The 19,583-nt window shown below is 38.3% G+C and overlaps 1 long non-coding RNA gene across 1 annotated transcript in view; it reads right to left on the bottom strand.

The window, feature by feature from the left end:
• Positions 1-19,583, bottom strand: part of LOC131576757 (uncharacterized) — a 77,547-nt gene that overhangs the window by 7,730 nt on the left and 50,234 nt on the right. Inside the window, exon 3 of the long non-coding RNA XR_009277064.1 lies at positions 13,918-14,109. This is a non-coding gene — a long non-coding RNA (uncharacterized LOC131576757). The remainder of the gene's footprint in view (positions 1-13,917; positions 14,110-19,583) is intronic.

The following is a 19,583-nucleotide window of genomic DNA, read 5'->3' as shown; positions in this document are numbered from 1 at the left end:
ATCTGAAAACTGGTAGCAAAGAATATTACATAACTAGGAAGTACCTATTTCAAACTGTGTCACAGCAGCTTGAGTATTGTGGCTGTTCTCAGCTGTATGGCAGAAAGGAAGAGAGCAGAGGTCATATTTCTGAATGTTTAAACATCAGGATATGTGCTTCACAAACCTGCCTTTGGAAAACAATGCCAAGTGGTAGGGATGGGAACACTACATAGCATGGGCTGAAAGCTGTTAAATGTTTCCAAAGTGAAAATAGAAATGAATTACAACAGGTTTTGACATGAGGAGTTTGAGTTTTTGTGGGAATTGTCATATGGCCTACTTTTCTACAGCATCATTTTTTAACAGTCTGGAAGACTGGATAAATAATTCGTGAAGCATGTATTCCCACTACCAAGCAGATAACTACAATTAAATCTGTTCTATCTGTGCTGTGGTTGGATTCCTGGGATGGTTTGGACAACAAACTTAACTAAAGTGAGGTTTTGATCCATTGTTCATAGATACCAAGGAGAAGGGTCCAATTATATTCAGTCAATAGGTGTCAGTCTTGGAAAATTTTGCAAGACTTGAAGAACAGTGATGTAGGGAATTTTTTTGTTGATTTCAGAAAAAACATTTTCAATAAATCTTTAAAAGATAATGTGTCTTTAATTTTCATCATTTCTTGTAACATTATTAGAAGGTCTTATTGAACTTTAGGGTAATATTTTTCCTTTTAGGTCTTTCAAATGATGAAATTTGGACTGCTGACATTCTTGATGGGTTCATAAGGAAATATGAACAGCTGTAATTAATGGTATCACATGCTATATTAATTTTCTCTACATAAATATTAGAAGAACATTTTCTTTGTCCTGGTTGAATGGTTTAGTTACACTGGCTGAAATGTTTATGTTCTTACTGTAGTCTTTTGCTAAGTATTTAGTTTAAAAGATTACTTCCTGGAACAATTTCTACTAAAAAATGCCTGGTAGCATGAAAACTTTCTAAAAGTATATGTAACATTTACGGTTAAACAGAAACTGTGAAAAAAGTTCTGTTACTGCTTTAGCAATAAGGGTCAAATTCTTCTGGCTTGACTTTTGTAATCTCAGTATTTTCACATGACATGACTTTTTACAGCAATCAGCTGATTGCTCTTCATAACCATAAACTTTGTTCTCTATGGAGAAATCAAAACATCTGTGAGTTTTATGCTTAATTTTGCCATCAACCAATTGGATTCTGGAAAACATAAAACTGAATTCCTACAGTAAGAAGCTTCTCTGAATATCAAGTTAAAGCCAGTGGGGATCTGTCCCTGAAAGTGTTGAAATAAACTAACAATAAATCAAATGCCATGCAAAGCAAAACTGGAAAATTTTATCAAGCTTTAAAAAATGTGAATTGGTGTCAACAGTCTTGGAGATGATGATTGAAAAGGGACATTTTAATTAAAGAGGTCTGAATATGCCAAACCTCTTGAAAGCCTGTGAGTTAGAAGATGTGGTTTACAGCTATTCACATCTTCTTGAGATTTCAATGCAAACATCCCTTCCAGCAAAAAGATCCTCAAGCACAGTTACACTGAGTAGTTGTGACCCAAGGAAAATAGCGGAACGTAATGAAGTCACATCTCATTCTCCGATCAAAGTTCATGAATCTGGTGCCTCAACACATCACCCAGAGTTTAAATGTGCAAATGTGGAATGTTCTCTGATTTTGGTTGCCATCTTTTTAAATCATGTTTGCCATTTTTAGGTAGGCTTTGGTGCAAGTAGCATCAAATTTTTTCACATCTACAGTTTTCTTCGATGTAATCTCTCTCCAGCCATTGAAACTTCTATCTTTTGACTTATTTCTGAATTAATTTTAATCACCTTTAGAAATGACACAACATAAACTTGATCACTCCCATTGCTGTGTACTATCAGCAGAATAATAAAATAGAATTACAGAACTACAGAATAGTTTGGGCTGAGAAGGCACCTTTAAAGGTCATCCAGGCCAACCTCCCTGCAATAAGCAGGGACATCTTCAGCTAGACCAGGTTGCTCAGAGCCCTTTAATTATTTCCAGGGATGGGGCATCCACAACTTCTCTGGGAAACATGTTCCAGTGTTTTACCACTTGCACTGTAAAAATTTTTTCTTTATATCTATTCCAAACCAACTCTTTAGTTTTAAACCATTGTCTTTGTTCTATCACAACATATCCTACTAAAAGGTTTGTCATCATCTTTCTTACAGGTCTGCTTTAGGTACTGGAAAGTTGCTCTGAGGTCTCCCTGAAGCCTTCTCTTCTCCAGGATGAACAGTCCCAACTCCCTCAGCCTGTCTTCATAGGTGAGGAGTTTCAGACCTCTGATTATCTCTGTGGCCTCTTCTAAACTCATTCCAACAGGTCCATGGACTCAGGACTCCAGGTGGGTTTCATGATGATGAGGTGACTGCTTGCTTTCCAGCCTGAGGCTGCTGTCCTCCTGGTGGACTAGCATCATTTCCCAGTCTAATATTTTCACATCAGCCCACTACTGTGTATCAGTCCAAAGGGATTGCTGGTGGTGTGAGCTGGTACATGGGCTCCTAGTTCTTAAGTTCTTTTAAAGGAGTTTCCATGAAACTTCCACAGAGATGTGACACTGAAGCAGGGATAAGGGTTAGGAGTTGGAATTTTGTTAAAGTAGGACTGCATAAACATCTCCACAACTAATCATGCTGCTGTTTGCTTTTCAGATGAAGTGTAGAAATGTGACTAACTATATCATTAAACAGACAAAACAAAACCCATTTTCATCTGAAATCCTGGTAGCTGCTTTTTGACTTTTGTATGGTTTTTTTCCTTTTTTTGTTCTTAAATGAAGTACATTTGAAAGCTTGTTTTTTACAGAAAAAAAGTGTTTACCTATTTACACTTCAGTCATTCCACATGACCCTTCATTTAAATTTTACCTCTTTCAGTAGATGAGAGTTTTGGGCTGTTATGAGAGCTATGACACAAGAAGCATTCAGCCTGATGGTTACCACACTGTCCAAAAATACCTTATATATATATTGATTTATACAGCACATAATGTGCATATATTAATACATATATGTACATATATATGCATCTATACATACATGAGACAATTCCATATATTTTATGAAGATCAGAGCATATGTTTGGTTAAAAGAAATGCACATCCTAAGACAAAGTAATAGCAGGACCTACAGGAGGCCTTGGATCAAAAAGGAAAAGCAACATGTGTAGTGTTTTAACCAGTTGCCATTGCAAAGGCACATGACCAGCTCAGGTATGTAATGAATATGTCTGAAATCTGATTTGTACATTTATTTTGGAAATAGTTGCATGTGCAGTTGCTTCAATGTTCAGCTTTCTGCTTTGCCTCTGCAAATGAGATGACAGTGATTTCACATCTTGTGCTGTCCAGACATCTTCTGAAATTCAGTCTTAAATTTGGTAAATATCTTTCTTGAATTAAGGGTCTTTGACAACCCATTGACTTCTATATTTATTTTTAATAGAGTGATAGTCTCTTCTCCTGTTTGGCTATACACACACACATCCACACCCCCACACACCCAGCCTTCCCGTCCCTCCCTCCCATTCCCCCCTAACCTGTTCAATTAAATGTATTCTAGAAACTCTGTAGTGGTAAAATATAAATTAGTATTATTCAGACTGACAGGTTGTTTTAGACAATATTGTCCTATAATTCAAGCTGTGCAGATGCTACCTAGAATGTCAAAATAGCCTGTGCAATCAAAAACTTGATAATTCATGATCTCTGTGTCTTTTAGAGACACTTTGTAACACAGGGCCAGACTGGGAGTTTAAGTTTAGAAGGAACATTGTTAATCTCAGGATAATTCTTTATTTATATCCTTTCTTTTACAGAGGTTTTCTACTTGGGTGATTAAAGCATCAAAACCTGCTCTGAGGCTAGCTCTATTTCAGGGCTCTAAAGGAACTCACCACTGAATGAAAATCATTTCAGGAACAATTAGAGAGAAAGTCCGCATAAATTCTTCCTGTATCCAGGGCATTAGCATCACCCAAGAGTCTCTTGCTTACAGTACGTTGTGACAAAGTAAAAGCTATTTCAGCTGTTATGCTGTGATGGCTGTTATTTATGGAACATAAAAGGATACTGAAATACAAAAGGGTTTGAAAAGACCAGGGTAAGATCAGATAAAAAAAAATGAGAAAGAAACAGGCATCTTGGGATAGTAACAACCCTGCCATGTACTGACAGGGAGGTTGTATATTTTTAGAATATACTGAAAGGAATGGTGCTTTTACTTAGGTTTTTATGGTTTACCATGAGATGCAATTTTCTGGCCTTATATGCAGTTGTAACAAAAGTCAGAGAGATTTTATGATAGCTGCCAGAGTTCATAAATGATGGCATACACTAAAATATTTATAGAACTGTAAAATCTTGATTTCTCTCTGGTTTAGCAGATGGGGTCCTAAAACTGGTTCCCAGATTGTCACATTTCTTTACCCTTTGATGACAATGAAGCCTGTTATCACTTTTTTCCCCCCTCTGGAAAGCAAGTTCACTAGTGTAATCAAGTTCATACTTCTATCCAATTATACACACCAGGATCTCATGAATTAAGATATGTCAGCCATATAAGATTTGTAATTATTCAAGGCAAAGGACCTATTGTTAAACACCAGGATCTTAGGAGCCTTGCCATGTCTCTGACCAATGACCATTGACTCGTGTCAGTATAATTGCTGGTGAAAATCTGCTTCCTAGTGATTAGGCTGCATCCACACAGCACAGATAAATGCTACTTATACACCAGAAGTGGTGAACTTAGGTGCCTGTTTGGTGCAAAGCAGCAATATAGCACAGCTATTTGCTTCTCTTCAGGAAGCTTTTTTGTCCTCAGAGAAAACGCCTGTAGCACTGCTAAACTCAGATGTACTTCAGAATGAAAACTGATGGTTGGGGTAGCAGAAGAAGACTAAATAATCTTTGAAGCAGAATTTTTCCACTGCTGATCAGGATTTACTCCACATTAAAAGAATTTTCATTAAAATTGAAGATGCCGAAGAGAAAACATCAAGTAATGCCCCTTCTCTGTTGTATTTTCATGAGAGAATTTCTAGGCTTTTGCAGATAATCAATGAATGAATGTGCAGTACCTACATACATACGTATTTTGTTTCAATAATTGTCTAAATATTTACAATTTAGAAAAGCAGAACAGGACCTGGAGTCACATTTTTCCAGAAAAACTGGAAACTTTCACTGTTGAACTTAGTGCATCAGGCAAAATATAAATTAGCAAAACAAAGGATCAAGAAGGGAGAATCAAGAGAAGCAAAAATGGTGTGATAAGTATTTTTTAAAGCCCAAAAGCCATGACAATCTAGTGTTATTTCTCTGTATTTAAATAAATGTAAAAATCTTAACACCAAAATAATTATGAATCTAAATGCATTTTTATTTTGTCATATTGCTAGTAGCATCTACTGGCATGATGCCTATAGAGGTGTAAGACATGACAACCAAGCACACAAACCTGAATGCCTTGGAGAATTGTAGCAAGTCTTAATACCAGAATTCTGAGTCTGGTCTTCTAAAGGATCCCAGCAAAAAGCACAGCTTCAGCAACAGAAGCAAATCCATTTGTAATGGTTGAGAATGTGTAGAAGGTAATGGGTGAGATTATTCTGGGAATTATTTTGAATTATTTGTTTGGGGGTTTTTGTTTTGGTTTTTTAAACAGAAAAAGCTTTATTTCTTAGCTTACAGTTCCTAGCTACCTGATTCCCCACCTTTTGAGTCTTCTTTTCTTTTCCCTGTTTAATCAGGAGAACAGAAGAACAAATAAACGGAAAATAAAAAGAAAGCAAGGAAAACACAGAAGTTAGAGAAATATCTTATTCAGATTCCGTATGCAGAGCTTTTATGCAAACTGCAGTGATTAGTATTTTCATTTATGTAGGAAATGTTTATTTCTTCAATAACGTGACTCTCATTTCCAAAAATGCAGTATTTTTTTCTCTCTCTCCCTCTCTGTCTCTTTTTATGTCTCCTAGAACCTTTTTATCTGAGTGTATCCCATGATTTTTTAAAATAGGTAGAATAACAACAATAAACAGCAATGTCTCTCTTTTTTTAAGGCATTTATGAGAATTATTTTATTGAGTATTTATAAGGTTTGGTCTATTTGTCTGCATATGAGAATTACTCAGATGGCCTTATCTAGACATTGTTCTCTTTAACTTCTGCATGCTACCTCACCAGCTCGATTTCAAGTTAGACATTAAGTATTGAGGTATAAAGTATTGAGAATAGAGTTGGAAATTCATTGACAGCTGCATTGTCAATGGAAAACTATCTTTGTTATCCCAGTGAGCTTGGTCTGGTAGGAAAACCTGAGGCTCTTAATTTCATTTCCATTTTTTCTGTTGTCTTTTGGAGGTAGAAGTAGAACGTTAGATGATAGACAGCATTACATCTGTTGCACAGAATGTGTGCAGTTGTGTCTTTCTTACAAAGGAGATGTATGGCCATATAAGAACCAAAAAAGCCTGGCCATTGGCTCTAAATCTGCTGGTCAGAGCTTTCAAACATCTGCCAAATGGCACCGATGGTTTTGTTTTCTTGGTTTTATTTCTTATTAGAAAACAGAGTGTGAAGTCTGGATCAGAGCTGTGGTGCTGTAAGTATGGAATACCTGTCTATCCAGTGGTGGATAGGGAGACAGACTCATCATCAACTGTAGGAGAACCACAAGAAAAGTAGGACATGCATTTTCCTTTGAGAAAAGGTGGGTTTAGATTTGTGCTACTCAGACAGGTATCTCTGATGTGGTAAGAGTGAAGACCCATACAACTAGCTTCCATTTTTTCAACTGTGCTTAATTAATTCTTGAGCATGGACTCTGAGGTCATGTGTACATGTGTATCTGGCATACCTTTTTTATCAGTTATGTTCAGTTTGGGCATATGAACCTGCAAACCCCAAGCTGTATAGAGTTTCTCCACCTTTAGCATGCTCTCAAAAAAACCCAAAACCCAGCTCTTTTTTTTGTGCTTGGCTGTGTCTCTAGCGAACAACAAGGTAACTTCTGTAGAACTCTTCATTTTTTGCCCTCAAATGCACTCTTCCTGCATCCTAGCTCCTTGTCTGAAGTTAAGTTGGTTGAACTTCATTTCTAGCTTAAACAACCTGTTTGGTTTCCCTGAAAAGAAAGCCAGCACTGACAGATGACTTATCCCATCCTGAAATGCATTTTATATAATTTGCTTAGATTATTTGATGGGAATTCAAGTAAGTATTTATGTCAAGTAAGAATAATATTATTATGTCTGAGATGTGTTGGAAAGTCTAAGGTTTAACTTCTTGAAATACTACATCATATTTTTGTCATTTTGGACACCATGATTGCTGTGTGGTATTGTTCACTTGAGGGGTTAGAATAAAGGGTGGTACACATTAGAGCTACTCTGGTGCTATGTTCATTGTAAAAACAGATTGAGATATTTGGCTTTGCTTTCTTTTTGCCTCGCTTTGTTTGGCCTTTAGTGATTTTCTTCACAGTAAGATACTGATCATGAAATAATATATAATGATTGTATATAATAATGCTGTGTAGTGTAGAAGAATGAAGCATATAAGAATAAAGTAGCACACAATATACACTAGTCTGTGTATATAATTATGGAAAATTTGTGGCCAAGCATTTTGTTTGACATATTTTAGATAAAAATATTATGATTTTTGCATAATTTTTAATTTTGATTTGGAATATTACTACCTTCAGCCACACACACTCAAAAAATATGAAGCATCTGGGTCTTTCACAATGACATATCTATATACATGGGAAAAATACTGGAACCTAAGAAAATAAAAAAAAATATCTGTCATACACATATAGGTTAAAGCAGAAAAAAATCCTTTTAAGGTATTCAGACTAATGCCATGATACTGGTTTGGAATACAATGTGCTATTTCATAGGCGGCACATAGGTATATTTTTCAAACTCAGGTCTAAATGCCTTAGAACAAAATTTTGTATCACATGATTTTTCATACGTTTCTGCTTGTGCTTTGAGGTGTGAATTCAGCCCCAGTGTCAGAAAAGTTTTTCAGCTTCAGCACTACAACTGGAACACATAATGTGCTGAAATGTACTAGACCATGTGTGTTTGGGTGGTTGTGTGTTCAAAAAGTACAGGTGCAGAACACGGGGAAATTTGAAAGAAAAATAGTATTATGAAATGTCACTGTATATCTTGATAAGAATTGTTAGCATCATCTAACAGTCATGCAAGCAAAGCAGTCTGTCAATCTCCCAAAAAATCCTGAAACATTTGAAAAATTGCTTTACATAATTTATCATGATAAATAAAATTTCTCCTTCTTGAGGTATGGAAAATTAAACAGTGTTCTTTCTGGAAGCTAGTGAGAAAGCATAAACTGACTAATGGGCATTTCATCCCATTGGTGTAGCTCTAGGTTGATGCTCTTACTGTGTGCTAGATTTACCATGCTCTTTTCATAACACATTTGTAGATGGTGAGATACTAAACATGATAGTGAGCTTGTCTTAAATAAAAAATTGAGAGGAAAAAAAAACCACACAAAACCCTGCACAGTTTGTCATAGGCTTCATAGTTACAGTCAAAAAATGAACTTAGATTTGGTGCATAAAACCTTGGTCCCAGTGAAAGTTTTAACATTAACTAAGATTGAATGCACAGGGAATGCATGCAGCCAGTGACTTCAGAGGTATCCATAATGCCACATAGGAGGGGAAAAAAATTGCCCACATATGCTCACCATGTAACTGATTAAATAATATGGTGATAATATAATGACAATAACATGGTGATAATAAAAGTGTCTATGAACACTTTTAACATGACTAGAGGTTCAACCAGCAATGAAGTGAAACCCTCATGCTCAGTCTAAAAGGAAACAAATTTCCTAGACAGAAACAACTGATTATTCCAACCATTTTTATATAGTTCAGCAGATCTGTTCTTTTGCTGGAAGTACAGTCCTTTCTTTGCCAATATTTCCCATCCATCCCTGGGAACAGTGCATGGCTGGTAAATCAACACAATTATTATTCTATTCCATAGGACATACAGTGATTTACATTTATATGCCAACATTTTCCTCCTTGTTGCCCCAGCAAGAGCTGGGAAATGATTTATAAGGATGCAGAAGTGCTGGCACAGATGTTATACAGCCTCAGCATGTTTGCAGTGCACAGCGTGGCAGACTATTCTGGAAGCGTTGATGCACAGGTAGGGCAGGAGGCAGCCTGTGTGCCAGCAGTGCCCTCCCAGCTCCAGTGCAGGGCAAACCTTGGCCTCACTGCTGGCAAACATATTTGGCATCCATCTTTCTAACAGGTCACTTCTGCATACTGCACTTTGGGGAGGAGGATTGTTTAGTTCTTGTAATTAGTTGCTTCTGTTGAATTTCTAATGGACCTGTGTGCCATAAAAGACTTTCTGTTTTGGAACAGTCGGCAGCTCCATTTTACATTTTTACTTTTTTCTCTTCTCTTCCCTGCCCACCACCCCCATAGAGGAGGCTTGGAGGCTGAGTGGATACACAGAACGAAAATGTACTTTGCTATGGAAACTGTCTTCCTCCTTCTCCAAAAAGCTTTGCATTATTGGGAAGTTTTGTTTGCGCTTGTAAGTAAGTAATATCAGAGCAAATAATCAAAATCCACATCTCAAAGGTTAGCATTCAGGAAGAATAATCCATTGGAAAGCCATATTGTGAGCACTGTAATCCCTCTAAAAAATTAAATTTAAGTAGCTTAAAGATGTTTCATATTACATAATGAAGTGAAGTGTGGGAGTCTACCTAGTCTAACTGCTGCAGTACTGATCCAAATATCTCCTTTTTCTAAGCACTTCCATTCACAGACCTTGAAGGCTGAGAAAGGAGTTTGGGATAAATAGGAATCCTACCACTTTTCCACACAGCTCAGCTTGGTACCACCTGCAAATCTGATGAGGGGGCACTTGATCCCTTCATCTACGTCATTAATGAACATATGAAATAACACTGGTCCCAGTATGGACCCCTGATGAATGCCACTTGTCACTGAAGCATATTGAGACTCTAAGCCATTGACCTCTAACCTCTGGACGTGACCATCCAACAACTTTCTTTACCTTCTTACAGTCCACTCATCAAATCCATCTCTCTCCAGTTTAAAGAGAAGGATATCATGGGGAACTATGTCACAGGCTTTAGAGAAGCCCACATAAATTATATCTCTAGCCCTTCCCTTGTCCTCTGATGGAGTCACTCTATGACAGAAGGCCAAAAAGTTGATCAGACCAGACTTGGCCTTGGTGAAGGCATGCTGGCCTGTCCTGAATCACTTCCCTGTCCTCCATGTTTCTTAACATAGCTTCTTAGGAGGATTTCTTCCATGATATTCCCAGGCACAGAGGTGAGGCTGAAAGGTCAGTAGTTCCCAGTGACTTCCTTTCTACCCTTTTGAAAAAAGGGAACAATGTTTTCCCTTTTCCAGTCACCTGGGACTTCACCTGAAAGTAGTGGAATTGTCTGCATGGGGAGGTGGTGGAGTCAAAATCCCCCGATGTGTTTAAAAAATGGATGTGGCACTCGGTGCCATGGTTTAGTTGAGGTGTTAGGGCAGGGGTTGGACTCAATGATCTTGAAGGTCTCTTCCAAAGTAGTGATTCTGTGATTGCCATGACTTTTCAAACATCATGGAGACTGGCTTGGGAACTATGCGAGCCAGTTCCCAGAAGTCTCTGGGACACATCTCATCAGCTCTCATAGACTTACGTACATTAGGATGTTAGGTGGTCGTGAACCTAATCTTCACTTGCAGTGGGAGGGACTTTGCTCCTCCAGTCCCCATCCTGCTGTCCATCCACTTGAGAGGTGTGACTAGAGAGGTTGTTAGGGAAGACTGAGGAAGAAAGTTGTTCAGTACCTCAGCCTTCTCCTGATCTGTTCAGATTTTCAGCACTGTTTATCAGGGGGAGTATACATTCTTTGACCTTCCTTTTCTGGTTAACATATCTGTAAAAGCCCTTCCTATTATTCTTTGCACTCCTTGCCAAGTTCAATTCCAGCTTTGTCTTGGCCTTCCTCACCCCATTCCTGCACAACTGTATTTCATCTCTATACTCTTCCCAGGTCACTTGTCCTTGCTTAAACTGTCTTTGCATTTACTTCTTTCCCTGTAATTTAACCAGCAGGTCCCTACCCAGCCATGCTGGTCTCTTTCCCTCTTTGCCCAATTTCTTGCCCCTGGGGATTGCCAGCTTTTGCACTCTGTGAAAGACTTCCTTAAATATCTGTCAGCTCTGTTCCCTCCCTTTTCCCTAAGGGTAGCCTAGCAGGGGATTCTGCTAAATATCTTCCAGAAGAGCTGGACGACTTCTTTTCTAAAGTTCAGGGACATAAGTTTACTCTTTACCTGACCCATATTCCTCAGGAGTGCAAATTCCACGAGTGCATGATCTGTTGGTGACCAACAGATCCAGTAACACACTCCCTCTGGTAGAGCTGTCTATTACCAGGAAGTTACCCTCCATTATCCAGTTATCTCCTAACTTGCCTGGTTCTGCTGCCTGGGGAGCTGGCCTGGCCCTTGATGCAGGCTAATTTCATAGCTTCAGGCCATATGGCAGAATGGTTTTTGAGTGTGCTAAGCAACATCCTATTTTGTCCAAAATTTCCATTAATAAGAGAAAAAAACCTCACATCTTAGTTGCACTAGCAGAAATATATTTGATTGAAAAATGAACCTGCTACTGTGATGTGCTGATGGATGGAATGGAAAAGATCATAGAGTCTTACAAAGTTTGGGTTGGAAGGGACCTTAAATATTTGGGTAATGTTCTCAGGCACATGATGTGATTCTTGGGGAGCATCCTGTCCTGGGCTTCAATGATCCTTCTGGGTCCCTTCCAACTCAGCCTGTGATTCTCATCTATGATTCTATGAACATCTAGCTACATTCCCCCTGCCACAGGCAGGGACATCTTCCACCAAACCAGGTTGCACAAAGACCCATCCAACCTGGCCTTCAACATCCACAGCTTCTCTGGGAAACTTCTTCCAGTGTCTAACTATTGAGATTATTACTACTAACATGATTTAAAAAAAAAAAAAAAATAAAAAAAAAAAATTCTACATAGGATATAAGTCAAGGTAAAACGTTACATTCCTCTCATCAAGAGAATAAATAGATACATAAACTGAAGCACAAAAGCAAAGTACTGTAACTTCCCGATTTGAGGAACATTGGTATATACTTGAGGAGATAATCCTCTGTGAGCTTCAATAAACAAAAGCCTAGGTTTTGGGAGCATTATTGCTCCCAAGGAGAGGTTGCTGCTTTCATACAGTGGGTCCATTTTAGTCTTCATAGAGTAGGCTACATGACTTAAGCACTCAGGGCTTAAGTAATTTGGTGGAGTGATGATGATGATGATGATGATGATGAAGATGATGAAATTAAAAGGGAGAGAATTTTTTTTTTATTATACCATAGGCATGGAAATTATGCCCTACACTGCCCAGAGTCAAACTTCTGCAATGGCTTTGTGGTTATAACTTAGGGAAGAGCTTTGGCCCACATGTGGATAAAATTAAATAATGCAACAAGGTTAGGCTCATATTTGGGGCAAATCCCCTCCCTCTTGACTATGCACAATCCCACCACAGGTGGTAGATTGCACACACTTATATTAGGACTAATATTTTCTTTCTGATGGCTGGGTGTAGTGAGCAAAACAGGCTTTAGTGACTCCCCACAGTAGTAAATAACCTCCCTGTGGGTCCTCTAAAATACCCCAACTCCTTCATTCAGCACTGAGAGATCTCCAAACACTTAGTTCATAAACAACCCAAGCATTTTAACGCACTTTCCTCCTTCTCCCAGGGGATGTTCTTGGCTTGTGTTCTCTCCCTTTATTACAGCTTTAATCTTACGATGTGAACTGGGACTTGTTTACATTTTTATTTTTAAAGGGTTTTTTTTGTGTATGTGTATGTGTGAGTGGATGCACTAAAGATCTAAATTGACAGATGCCTTTTTGTAGGACTGAAATGACATATCTAAGTTTTACTACTCTCTTCCCTGTATTTGCATTTTTAATTACTTGCATCATATTTTATTAGTGTGTTACCCGATGAAGAATTCCAACTAATTAATTTCACCTGGAATTATATGTAGGTATATGAAAAATTATTCTTGGCCATTTGTGGAGACCAGCTGTGTATTAAGAATATCTGATCCCCATCTGAAAGATTAAAGAAAAAAAGTAATCAAGAGCAAACAGCTGATTGTAAAAGCTAGTCCCTTTTTTTCTCAAGCCCTAAAGATATTATTATTGGCAGATATCCTTTATTACTCACCCTATATACTACACATTAACTCAGAAGTTTGTTCTAACTGAATATCATTTAGCCAGATGATTTTTTTTCTTCAACCATTTCAGCCTTAATTTGTAGTAAAGCTGATGTTGCTCCCACCCATATGCAAAGACTCATTTATTTCCATTCCAGCATGACTCACAGAGGTATAACTTCCTTTTGACCAGTTTTTATTTTTATCGCTCTAATTTTCTTTTTCTGGGTGGAATTAGGAGAGGGAAAAAATTGATTAGGAATATAGGCATTTTATGAAAAGCAACCTGTAAAGGAAGATGAAAGAAAAAAAGAGAATATGAAATGTGACCTGATCCTGCAACACAGCTGAACATACACACACACACACACACGTGCACATGCACACTCTCTCTCCGTGGATATTTCCGGTTTGATTCTTTGTCTGTACTGACAACAGATGGTGTTTTAATAAAGTCCAGTAGGAATATTACTGTGAGTAAACAATCCAACGCATGCCAATTTCATAATTGCTGGGTACTGATACAGCCTCTTACCTGATGAATCCAAATTGGGAGGAAACCAACTGTGCACACACCTACTGGCAGCAGCCAAATCCGCAGCTGTGGTATGCTCCAGCATTGAGCTTCACCACGGAAGGTAAATTGCAGCTCCAATCATCTTTCTTGGCACCAGGCTTGGGGAACAGCTGCCATCTGGCTTGTCATCAAAGTATGGTCACTGAGTTTCTGGGAGATGAAATAGCTTGCTTTTTTACCTTGACATGCACTAAGATCGCAATCTTCATCTTTACAGGTATCTCTTAAAATAACATTCTTGGCTTCCCAAGCCAAAGATTTACCAAGTGGGATTTTCTTCTTTAAGTGATTCCCACGCCTATAGGGACTTGAAGTCTAAACCTGTTATATGCTAATTAAAGATTCACACCCACATGACTTGTCAAAGAGATAAATCTTACTCATTTGTTTTCATCATTAACAGGGAAAAAAAAAAAGTAAGTAATACCATGCCTTACATTAGCAGATTTATGTGGAAATGTTTGTTTTTAATAGAAGCGGAGATGCAGTTAGAAGCATTATTCCCACCACTGTTGATATAACCCAGTATGGAAATCGCAGCTTGGCAGAGAAAAGGAGGTGAAAGGCAAAAGAGGGAATTCAAATATTCAGCACCAGCATTCCAGCTAGAAGTAACTGTATAGACAGCACTCAGCAAGTGACTGCTTATTAAGTGTATTACGTGATCATTATATATTCAGTCCTTTAAAGATACTCTTCAAGTCAATGGCAGATTAAATCAAAGAAGAAGGAAGTGAGTTCCCTCCTCTATGGTGGTACTTAAGCGCTTCATTTCTGTTAGTTTCTAGCAGGCCCCAGTGCTGCACAGCTACACATCAGAGTAAAAAAAAACTTTATTTCCATCAGTAATTCTTAGTATTGAGAATTTAGTCTTCAAATTCCATTTAAGAGACAAATCTTTCAAAATTTTACTTCAGCTCAGACTGGTACACAGATTGAAATCCCAGATAAATCTTAAATAAATTAAAATAACTGTTTAAAATATCCAGTAAATGTAAATTTCAGTAAAATTTTTTATTTGACTTTATCAAATTGCTTCTTGTTGATGAGAGCTAAGTATGCTTTTTTGCATTATTGCCTTGATATATTGCATCATTGTCTTTCAAGATATTTTTACAATAGTGAATTTGTTTTCAGATGGAAAATTAATATCACTGGAAAATTTTCAGCTGTAATACCATTCACAGCCCTTTCAGGGATAAGATTTTTTGCTCAGTGAAGATTACCAGGCTCTTAGCATGAGAGCAGAATTCCTTTGCTCTGGATTTAGAAATTCTATTGAATTCAGAAGTTGTGATTGTGGTTCAGTTTTTCCTCAGTAAGGGTTTTGTGCAAGAATTTGAGTAAGACAGACAGAGAAGGCTGCTCCTACCAGTTAAATGACTGCTTTGGAGTTACAAGGTTCTGGTCCTGTCCAGGAGTTTGCAGTCATGGTTGCCTGTCTAACCAGAGGAAGATCCACTGATCTTGATGTGCATACACAAATAAAGATTTGCACTGCTATATACCTGAGGTTTTCTTACCAGGCCACAGAAGGTCTGCAGGGACACAACTTCTGTGGCACACAAGGTTTAAAAAGTGTGCATAGATGTTTTGTGGACCCATGTACTTACTGAAAGACATTCATGCTGAATACCTTTATGATGATTAGTCCAGCTGCCAGTGTTGGGCTGGTTTAGTTTTGCATATTCCTGTTATTTCATGTCGTTCTCTCTACAGATAGGCTAAACAACACTTTTTGCCCTTTTAATTCCCTACTGGCAATATATTTCTAAAAGAAAAAAAAAAAAAAAGAAAGAAAAGGCAGGTAAGTAGAGTGGATAAATGCTGGAGGAATAGTTACTTTGTACACACTAAATAAATGTACAAGGAAGTGTTTTGGCAAGAGCTACTGTGCTGTTCAGTACCTCCAGCAGAACTGAACAATATCTCTATGGGAAAAAGGTTTGGTGGATCTCTAAGGCACGTGTTCATGGTAGCTGCCTGACACAGCAGTCTGCCTGCACTATGCTGCTGATGGACAGAAAATGAAGCTGTCATATAGAAATGCTTAGCAATTTTCTTCTGGAAAAAAAACTGCTCCCAAAAGAAGTTTATGTAGAAGATGAAAAATTGTCCCCTGTGGGTTTCTCTAGCTCTGAGATTGGCAGACCTGGAGATGCTGGAAAGTGCTGACCTCTCTGTCACAGCTTGGCCACACCCATGCCTGGGTGGCATTTCAACATAGTAACTGCCTGCTGGATTAGAATCTCATCAGCCCATGAAATTTTGGGTTTTCTGTAGAAGGAAAACACTGCATCGCTTCCAAAAAATCAGGGGGTCTGAGATGTGATGGTTTCAGCTGTGAAGCAAAATTGGATGCCTGTAACAGAACTGCTCACTCTGTCCCTTTATTTCAGTTCCCAAAAATTGGGATCAGAAGAATTAGAAATTAAGAATCAGGTGACATCATCTCCAGAAAATATTCCAGTCAGGGTTATATGTTGCAATGCCCCATTTTTTGAAAGCACTGAAACAGGGAGTGGACATGCCAAGGCAGTACGTGCTATACACAGGCAAACACTGATGCACAAAAATTGTATTTTCTTTTAATTGAGAGCAGAGGTTGTGAAATCACTTTCTACTCCAGGACCTGGGGCTCTAAACATTGACTTATAGTAGAACAACTTAATGTGGCCCTGAGCCAAAGCAGAAGCAATGACAGAATCTGAAAATGGATGGGAGAAGCAGTCATAAATCTAGCACTTAAGTAAGGATTGATCCAGCATAGTGATGAGAGGTGTTTATCTCATCCATCAGCCAACCTTGAGATTGCCTGACCTGCAATACATTCAATCCTCTACAAGAGCTGTTGTCCATGCCTTTTCAATATCTGGAAAGAGTTTTAGGCTTATATAGAGGATGAAATATTCAAAGTAAGCTTTGCTGGGATATTCTGAAAGAACGGCTTAATGTGTAGTCAGTTCTGTGTTCCTATCTCCTCCTACCTTCATGGAAATTTGTAGCAGATTCCTGCCATCATATACCTGCTGGAAAAAAGGGTTAACATTTTTAACACCAGAAAGTCAGGCTTAGTTTTCCATAATTCAATCCAATGCTGTCAAATCTGATGACCTTTTTTGTTGGAATGCCATTTACAAGTATGACTAAATTATTCTCCAAAGTTGAATTGATACCTAAAGTAGATATATATTCCTCTAAAAGAAATAGAAGATATATTACTTTACCCTTCAGTGCTCTAACCAACACTGGGTCTCCAGAGGGAATGGAGGGTGCCCATTTTCACTGTTCTTTAGAGCAAGTCTCACAAAAGACTTTACAGACTGCGGAATATTTTTTAGTGGGTGGATACAAGTTTCCTGTTTCTTTTGGTATAGGTCCACTTCACAGAATAACAACATCATCCAGTTTGGAAAAGGCCCCCAAGATCATCAAGTCCAACCTTTGACTAATCATCACCTTATAAACTAGACCACATCACGGAGTGCTATGTTCATCTGCTTCTTGAACCCTTCCAGGGACTGGTGACTCCACCAACTCCCTGGGCAGTCCACTTAACCACCCATTCAGTGAAAAAATTCTCCATGATGTCCAGATTGGACTTCCAGGCACAGCTTGAAGCCATTTCCTCTTGTCCTGTCACTTCTTGCCTGGGAAAAGAGTCTGACCCCCACCTGCTTACAGTTCCCTTTCAGATAGAGAGTGAAAAGGTCACTTCTGAGTCTCATTTTCTCCAGACTAAACATCCCCCATCTCTGTCAGCTGCTCCTCATAGGACTTACTCTCTAGACCCTTCACCAGCTCCATTGCCTTTCTCTGGACTTTCTCCAGCACATTTCTAGCCTACTCGACTCTTGCTGCACATCTCCAGAAGAAATGTTGCCAATACTTTACCCGAAAAAAACTTTCGCATTTGTGCCTCAACTGCAATATTTAGAGCTTATTGCAGAGTTAGACAGCCACAGACACTGAGATAAACTTTGCTTTACTGTGACTGGCCCCCATTCAGTCACACCTCTGCCATGCATATCACCTGTTGGTAAAGACAGTGTACATTTCACAGTTACACGGGGAAGTATTTGAAAAAATAAATTTAATCTCCAACCCAGCAAAGGACATGCTTAGTTTAAGTACACCAATATTGCGTAAAGGCAACTGGACTGTTTGGATGGACAAACTGAAATATGTGCTTAGAAGTGAAAAGCTCCACAAAACCAGTAAACAATGACATGCAAGACCAGTTCCCTTTTAAAAACAACAGAAAAAAAATCTCTAAACAAGACCAAAAAAACCCCAAAACAAAAAACAATCCCCCCACAAAAAGAGCCTCAGACCAAGACTTTTTTTTCAAGCCAGCTCAACACCCAGCATGGAGATGAGATTTTTCCAAATAGCTCATCTCTCATTTATGCTCTTAAATACAGGACAGATTTTTATAAATGCTCACAATCTAGTGTTTAGAGCTCTTTGGACATCTGGCCAGTTATTTCTATGCCAGAGCTAAAGCTTTCTAGAAATTTGGTCCCAATGGTGTATGCTTGGTGTTTTGAAAATCTCACCCCATGGAAACTACTTTTATAATGGCAATTCTTTTACCCAAAAGGAAAAGGCATGAGATGTAATTGTTTTATGTACAATGTCCACACTTCAAATACAATTGCTGTCACTTTTTCTTGTGCCTGTTAAAAGTTCCAGACAAAATAATATTTTCTGATGCTCCTCCAAGCATTTGGGATCTATATGCACACAGAAAAATGAAATAAAGTTTTATTCTATTATTACATGATATTTCTTCGAGATTGAAACTAAGGGAGGAGTAGAAAACAGAAAGAGGCAGGGAAAAACTATGCAGAATTAATGAATATAATGGCAAGACCTGAGTTTGTCATGCTGTATGTAATGAAGAGTCAAGTGTCTTAGAAATAATTATAGAAAGAATAAATAATTTTATCTGAGATAGACTTAAGACTAATCAAGCTACAGAATCCTCTTTTCCCTTGCAAATGCAACTGACCCTTTAATTTTCATACTTACCCCTAAGTCTTTGTCTAAAATTGCTATCCTGCTCTGAACAAAGACTAGCCAAGGTACCCTGACAGAAGCATCTTCACTGTTTTCTGCAGTACTGCCTGTCCCATTGTTGCTGCTGTTGTCTCTGCACAAGCAGAATCCAAGTGCCTAAATCTTAGATATAGACATAACAGCACTGTTTAACAGCCACTTGTACCAAGGGTGAAGAAGCATCCTTATGTGTCTAAACAGCCAAATTTTTACAGAATCCACAATGGAGATTATAGCAGGGAGCTTGCTAGAAGGTTAAAAGGTCTCATTTTTCATCTGAAGATACACAAAATGAAAATTAAGTAGCATCCTAATCCATCAACTGCTGTGTCTTTCTCTACCTTGTTCCTTTCCAATAATCATGAGACATAAATACTGGAGGGAGAGGATGCCTGTTTGATCACGCAAGTCATCTCCTTGCCAAGGCACAGCCATTCCCTCCAGTGACCCTCCTCCTGGACAACTCCCAAAGCTTTTTCAGCCATTGCAGATGGAGATGATTTCATTGCACCCTTTCAGAGACCATGTCCAGAAGAAAATATTTCCTTCTCCTCTGGATTCAG

The sequence above is a fragment of the Poecile atricapillus genome, chromosome 2 (genome assembly GCF_030490865.1).
Source record: "Poecile atricapillus isolate bPoeAtr1 chromosome 2, bPoeAtr1.hap1, whole genome shotgun sequence".
Taxonomy (NCBI): Eukaryota; Metazoa; Chordata; class Aves; order Passeriformes; family Paridae; genus Poecile; species Poecile atricapillus.
The sequence above is the reverse complement of the archived record's forward strand: the minus strand, read 5'-3'. Positions and strand labels throughout refer to the sequence as shown.